Raw genomic sequence first — 8,181 nt, forward strand, 5'->3', positions numbered from 1 at the left:
CCACAAATCGTCTCTAGTTTACTTATAATACTAACATAAAATCAATGCCATCTAATTAGTAATATTGTATCATTTAGGAAGAATAACTATAAAATAAGTCTGAACTTATAATAGTTTTTCAAATATTTTTCATCTCTGGTTGGTTGAATCCATTGATGTGGAACATGTGGATATGGAGGGCTGACTGCATTAAGAGAAACATCCTAAAGCTTGTAGGGATTCCTGTTGCCAGGTAACAGGGAAAGGAGAGAGTATATTTGGCTGTCAGGGTACCTCATGGTAATTGGCATATGTATAGTTGTAATTTACATTCCAGTTATTTAAACTGAGATGTTGTTGTTCAGGTTGAACAGATTGTGAGCAGAAGATCTCTTTTTTAGGTTCTTTTTAGTTATAAATAATAAGATTTGTTTTGACAAAATTTTAAAAGCATGGGATATAATTTGTTCTAATTCAGTCCCCAGTACTTCCCCTTTCTCTCTCCTCCTCCTCCCTCCCCCTGTTTCCTTCCCTTTACTGTATTGATCTTTCTCTTTACCAAAGATATGAGATGAGATGGAGAGTGTCTTTTGAGAATGGCATAGCTGAGCTGGTAGGTGAGCTTTCTCCAGATTTTGGTGATATCCCCAGTCCTTCCATAACTCCTCAAGGCTCTGGACATTTTCTGTTAAGTCATGGTCTTCTGATTGCCCTTCAGTTTTCCCCAAAGTTCAGCAAGTGTTTCTTTGTTTTTTGGCAAAAACTGAAAGATGCCTTTGGTTTTATCTTCCCTTGGAATACAAGATGCCATCTTGGGATTGCACAGGGACTCATGAAGATATTCAAATAACCAGAGTTTCTTCCTATCTTTTCCTCTCTTTTGCTGGAAGACAAGTTGTACCAACTGATTTTCAGTTATATTCTGCAGAGGCTAATGTTTCCTTCAAAGTAGAAGTCTGACACACTGATTATTTTAGTTCTCCAATTATAGACAGGTTCCTCTGTAGGAAGCACTCCATAGCAGCTGGAATTTCCTCTGATGTGAGGACAATGGTTAAAGGAAGCCAGGTAAGCTTTATAATCCAGGGAATACTCACAATCTCCAGTTGAATACTGCCTCAGTATCTCAAAAACAACTTCAAATGCTTGACCCAGCTTCTCTTGTTCAATAGAAATCTATGTAGAAGAATCCAATGTAGCATCCACTTGTGAGAGATGGAAGTTGCCTTACCCTCGTCTGAAACATATGCAAATCATTCCAGTATACTGAGTATTAGCTCAACTGTTCTCTTAATCTTGTTGGGTCTTGCTTTTTGACCTGGCCTATGGTTAATTTTGGTTAAACTTCCCTGTGTACCTCTACATGTTCTTTCTCTTATCTGTGATTTCTACAATGAACAAATTCAAAAGTTGTACTAAAGATATATTGTTAATTAAATAGTATTTGGGAAATAAGGGAAAACAAATCTTGCACATAAAATTTTTCCATGTGGGGTGTGTGTGTATGTGTGTGTTGGTATCTTCTGCCAACTTTTATTCTCCTCTGAAGTAAAGAAAATCTTACCTGTGCTTGTAGATTTTAATGTGAATGATACATTTTATTATATGTACATGCTTTATTATATTCTAATGTATTACATATGTGAAGTCTATTATAGAGTGATTATTTTATTTTAGTTTCATCCTTATGAAAATAGAAGATAAGAAATATAAATGATAATTACTATTACAAGTCTTGCTTTACCTTAGAAAAGTTTTCCTGTCTGGCACAGTGGCACATGCCTATAATCCCAGCAGCTCAGAACACTGAGGCAAGAGAACCATAGGTTTGAAACCAGCCTCAGCAACTTATCAAGGACCTAAGCAAATAAGTGAGACCCTGTCTCAAAATAAAATATAAAATATAAAAATAACTATAAAAAGGGCTGGGATATGTATGGTTCAGTGATTAAGTGCCACTAAACCAATCTGATATAAAAAAAAGTTTCCTTAAAAATATTAAATTCTATTTAATATTAATATTAATATTTTAACATTAAGCTCTATTTTTCTTTTATTTTGATTCATTTATTCACCAGAAATAATCTGAACACTTATTACATAGCAGACAAATTACTATGTCTTAGGACCCTTCTATCTTTAAAAAGTTGCTACACTGCCCCATTTAGCAAATGAGAGATTTAAAACGAAGTATAGAACACAATTTCCATTGAAGTTTTTTCTCTTCCTTTTAAACAAAGACATTTCTGAAGGAAGGTAATTATAAAAGATAAAATATAAGTTACATCTTGAAATTTTCTAACAGTGTTAAAGACTGATATTAAGCCTGGAAATATCTAATTTCCATATATCCTATAAATCTAAATATTGAATAAAATGAGTCATACTTAATCCAAATCTTGAGTTTCCTTTAGCTTCAAGTTTCCTGAAAATCCAAGTAAAATTTCCTTTGTTTTTAACTTTTGCTGTTGTCATTGTTATTCAACTCTCTTTCCCCATAATATTTTTCCTTTTTTGAAGAGGACAGATTGTGAAATTTATTCAGTATTAAATAAAAGAGTGTTAACAAAAATTGTTCTGGCAGTATTACAGAAAAGTCAGGTTTTTGTAAGAGACAATCTTTGCTATCATGATTCTAGTCTTCTTCTAGTAGCTTTGTTTACTAGATACTCCTCTTGCCTCTATCGTTTCCTCACCAGAAACATTGATCATTTTGCTCCATGTGGTACCAGCTTTCCTGAATTGGTCATGAAAGGAGATTAAGACAATCTTTTCTCTCTCTTCTCTCTTCCTCCCTCCCCCTCTCCCCCTCCCCTCCCTCCCTCCCTCCTCCCTCCTCCTCCTCCTCCTCCTCCTCCTCCTCCTCCTCCTCTCTCCTCTTCTTCTTCTTCTTCTTCTTCTTCTTCTTCTTCTTCTTCTTCTTCTTCTTCTTCTTCTTCTTTTCTCCTTTTCTCTCTCTCTCTCCCTCTTTCTCCATCACCAGGACTTGGCTATCCAATCCCTTATAGTAGAGTTATGGGATTACAGATAACAGATAAGTTAAATCTTCACAGATGGCAGATGGTATTTTAGAATTCTCAATACATATTTTTCATTAATCCAAAGAGTAAAGTTCCATATATTCCAGCAGAAGAGTATGAAGAATATACTTCTCTGATGCTACCAAACAATGACTTGGGTGAGACTCCACCCACTCTCCAAGTTCCAGGATCCTCCACTCTTCTGAGAATTCTTGGAGTTAATGTTGTATTTTAGTTAAAGAACATGATGTTCTTTGGCAAAGATATCCTATTAGGTTATTATAGTTTGAGCTTTCAGCCCCTTTCTAAATATCTTTGAATCCCTATCTAAGAAAATCATGACAGGAGAATTTTTTCCAAGCTTCTTTGACTTGCTGGAAGTTAGGCTCACTCAGAGCTTGAAACTGTGGAACTTTTCTCCATACTTTGGGTCCCTATTCTTTTCTTAAAGAAAAGTTGAGAATCCTGATTCCTAAGATTTTCACAGAATTGGAAACATGTTGAGGCTTCACAAACAATAACAACAAAAAAGCATGTCCCAGGATGTCCCTAAATTCTTCAGAGCTAATTTGATTCTTCAAAACTTTTTAGGCCTACTTACAAAAACATTTTCCTGGTAAGATTTTTCAATTCAAAACCCTGCTTCATAGTCACCCAACTGAAGTGAATATTTGGCTCTTAGGAACTATAAGTTAAACATTGATAGCCAGCTTAGTTTGTGTTGGGATTGAGATTCAAGTCTGTATTGAAGCCTCTTAGAACAGATTTTGCATTTTGATTGGATTTTATTTCCTTTTCCTTAAATATAAATATTTGAGTAAGGTTGGTAGTTCTTTACAAGGTCTGGCAATATTTGGAAGACTGAATGTAATTAATTAACTAAGAAAAATATTGTGTCTACCCCTCCCCAACATAAGGCTTACTACTAGAATGAGATCACATTTTTTAAACTTGTGGAAGAATTAACTTTTCAAAAGATACATAGATTAAACAACATCTATTTTCTCTAGCATAAATAATTTAAGAAAGATTATTTAGCATAATTTATAACCAGATATAGTTCTAAAATAACTAGAAATGGAGTCATGTAATTTCTTGAAAGTTATCTTGGAAAGAAGCAAATCTGAAGAATTATGGACATCTTTAGGTCCCAAATCCCAGTGAAATCCAAACCAAGACTCAATAAAAGTTTCCTTTACCTTATCATGTTTTCTATAAATAGCTCTAACATCAACTTTGATTATTTATTTCCATTCTTCATTTTACCCTAGTGTTTGATATCATTCCCACAACCCATTTGATTTTCTTCTAATTTGATACTTCTTCTAATGTTTTAAAGCCTTTACTGGAATCATTCTATCTTTGCTTTCCTCACTCAGGTTTACACTTATTCTCCTTTTCCCTCTAACATTATCTGCTACTGCCTCAAATTCCCCCTATCTATCTTTTTTGTCTTTTTACCTTGGTGTGTATTATTCTTTTCTATCATTTCTTTCTTTTTTTCCTCTCTTCTCATGCCAAATTTTTCTCCCCTCCCCTTTTCGGTCCCTATAGTATATCAATTTTACTACATTGAATAAATATTTTTTCAACCTATTCCAAAAATTTACTACAAGTTTGTAGCTGGATTAGAGGAACTATGGAGAACAATATCAACAAGTTGTTGGGTTTTCCCAAGGTTGTATAGTATGTGGCAATCTGAAGTGATTGTAGTAAATAGGGTTTAATGTCATCTTTCAAATTGGTACTGATACTGGGTGGAACAACAGAGCACACACATTGTATCTTGAAGAAAAACAGGCACAGTGGTGCATTTAATTCAGAAAGCTGAGACAAGAAGATTGCAAGTTTGAGGCCAACCTGCACAACTTAATGAGACCCTCAGCAGCTTATCAAGATTTTGTCTCAAAATTAAAAATAATAAGGACTGGGCATGAATCTTGGTAATAAAGAACTCCAGGTTCAATCCCCAGTATACCTGCCCCCCAAAATTACTACATACAAATTGACTCTCTTAGACTGGAGGACAGTTCAGTAGTTCAGTGCAATGCTTAGCATGTGCGGGCACTCAGTTCAATCCTGCATAAAAAAAAAAAAATTGCTTCTGTGACCAAACAGAATAAAACCTTTTGTATTTAACACCTCCTTCTTTAGTAAATCAATGCTTTCTTCAATTCTTCAAACTTCTAGAGTTGCATATATCAGAATATAGTTTGAGTTTTCCTTTATTTCTTTTTTTAATTTTTTGAACCATACTGTACAATCCCAGAATGCAGGAACAATATCATTTATATTTGATTCTATAGTATTTGGCACTTTGGCATGCAGTAGGAGCTCAATAAATGCAGACAATAAATAAATAAATAAATAAAAAATAAATAAATAAATACTAACTAACCATAATACAAATTTTCAGGGAAAAGAGAGAGAACAGAAGGTTACAAAATCTCTCAAATTTATACTTACTATCAATATAGCTACACCAAAGCCACTTGTTTCAGACTACAGAGTTTGATTCCCACCACTGCTCCCCAAAAAGAAATTTGTTCATTTTTTTTCAATGTTTAATAAAGGGTACAAAGTGCACAAGCAGTTTTTTATTCAATCAAGTGCATTTTAAAAGATTCAATGTTTTTATTCTGTGACAACATATATACTTTACAAATATTTATACTAACAAAGAAAACATTTAGATACCAGATTAAAGCATATGAAGGGTAGAGTTTCAGACATTTTTTTAGGTACTAAGCGAAATAGATTCCAGAACATTGATTTCAAACTCAGGTGTGCACTACAATCTCCTGGAGCACTTGCTAGAGCACAGATCACTGGTTCCCATCCCCAAATTTCTCATTAATTGATCTAGGACAAGTTCTGGGAATTTGCATTTTCCATCAGTTCCCTGACATTTCTGCTGTTGCTTGCCCACACTTCAAGAACCACCACTCCGTAATGATTAGCCTACATTCAATTGACTATACTCAAAATGTAGGTGCTGTCTTAACTCTTCTCCTCCCACATCCTTCACACAGAATCATCTATCCAGGCTTTTCCGTTCATTCCACGTGACAGATAACCAGCTGGTGCAGACACTTCTCTCCATCACTTCTTCCCTTACTCTAATGAAGAGCCCTCTTCATCTTAGCTGGATTACCCAACACCCAGCCACAGACTAACACACACCTGCTCTGAACCTCCAACTACCCTCTGTTATGTTTAAGATGCAAAACCTCAGACTGGGATGTAGCTCAGTGGTAGTACCTGTATTCAGCATGTGAAAACCCAGGTTCAATCTCTAAAACCAAAAGTAGAGATGCAAATCTAAATATCCTCTTTCATCCTCTGCTGATCTGCATTTCAACACAGTACAATTTCTCATCCTCCCACCCCAAGCAATCCACGTCATTATTAATTACATATATACTGAAGGATACAATGCTTTTTAAAAAATTATTTTAATACAGTCACACCAGTAGTGTAATCAAACATGTATATAGAGCAATAATGTCTGTCATATTTTACCATCCTTCCCATCCCCACCATCATACCCTCCCCTCATTCCCCTCTCCATACTCCAAATTTTCTTCATTCTTCCCTATCCACCTCCCACTATAAATCAGCATCCACTTATCAGAAAAAACATTCAGCGTTTGGTTTCTTGGGATTGACTTATTTAACTTAGCTTGAGATTCTCTGATTCCATCCATTTGCCTGCAAATGCCATAATTTCATTCTTCTTTAAGGTTGAGTAATATTCCATTGTATATATGTACCACATTTCTTTATTCTCTCATCTGTTGAAAATTGGTTCCATAGTTTCACTATTGTGAATTGAGCTGCTGTTAACAATGATGTGGCTGTATCACTGTAGTTTGCAGATTTTAACTCCTTTGAGTATAAACCGAGGAGTGGGATAGCTGGGTCAAGTGGTGGTCCCATTCCAAGTTTTCTAAGGAATCTCCATACTGCTTTCCATAGTGGTCACACCAATCTGCAGTCCCACCAGCAGTGTATGAGTATATCTTGCCCCCCACATCTTTGCCAACACTTGTTGCTTGTATTCTTTTTTTTTTATTGTAAACAAATGGGATACATGTTGTTTCTCTGTTTGTACATGGCGTAAAGGCATACCATTTGTGTAATCATAAATTTACATAGTTGTTTGATTCATTCTGTTATTTTTTCCCTTCCCCCCCACTCCTCCCACCGCTCTTTTCCCTCTATACAGTCCTTCCTTCCTCCATTATTGCCCCCCTCCCTAACCCTAACTCTAACCCTAACACTAACCCCTCCCACCCTACATTATGTATCATCATCCACTTATTAGCGATATCATTCGTCCTTTGGTTTTTTGAGATTGACTTCTCTCACTTAGCATGATATTCTCCAGTTTCATCCATTTGCCTGCAAATGCCATAATTTTATCATTCTTTATGGCTGAGTAATATTCCATTGTATATATATATACCACTGTTTCTTTATCCATTCATCAATTGAAGGACATCTAGGTTGGTTCCACAATCTGGCTATTGTGAACTGAGCAGCTATGAATATTGATGTGGCTGTATCTCTGTAATATGCTGATTAAGTCCTTTGGGTATAGGCCAAGGAGTGGGATAGCTGGGTCAAATGGTGGTTCCATTCCAAGTTTTCTAAGGAGTCTCCACACTGCTTTCCAGAGTGGCTGCACTAATTTGCAGCCCCACCAGCAATGTATGAGTGTACCTTTCTCCCCACATCCTCTCCAACACCTGTTGTTGCTTGTATTCTTGATAATCGCCATTCTAATTGGGGTGAGATGGAATCTTAGGGTGGTTTTGATTTGCATTACTCTTATTACTAGAGATGTTGAACATTTTTCCATATGTTTGTTGATTGCTTGTAGATCTTCTTCTGTGAAGTGTCTATTCATTTCCTTAGCCCATTTGTCGATTGGATTATTTGCATTCTTGGTGTAGAGTTTTTTGAGTTCTTTATAGATTCTGGAGATTAGTGCTCTATCTGAAGTATGATTGGCAAAGATTTTCTCCCACTCTGTAGGCTCTTTCTTCGCATTGCTGATAGTTTCCTTTGCTGAGAGAAAGCTTTTTAGTTTGAATCTATCCCAGTTATTGATTCTTGCTTTTATTTCTTGTGCTATGGGAGTCCTGTTGAGGAAGTCTGGTCCTAAGCCGACATGTTG

The 8,181-nt window shown here is 35.7% G+C and overlaps 1 pseudogene; it reads right to left on the bottom strand.

Moving 5' to 3' along the window:
• Positions 1–264: 264 nt before the first annotated feature.
• LOC124961345 (transcription factor Spi-C-like) lies at positions 265–1,759 on the bottom strand (annotated as a pseudogene).
• Between the last annotated feature and the right edge of the window lie 6,422 nt (positions 1,760–8,181).

This window comes from Sciurus carolinensis, chromosome 12 (genome assembly GCF_902686445.1).
Source record: "Sciurus carolinensis chromosome 12, mSciCar1.2, whole genome shotgun sequence".
NCBI lineage: Eukaryota > Metazoa > Chordata > Mammalia > Rodentia > Sciuridae > Sciurus > Sciurus carolinensis.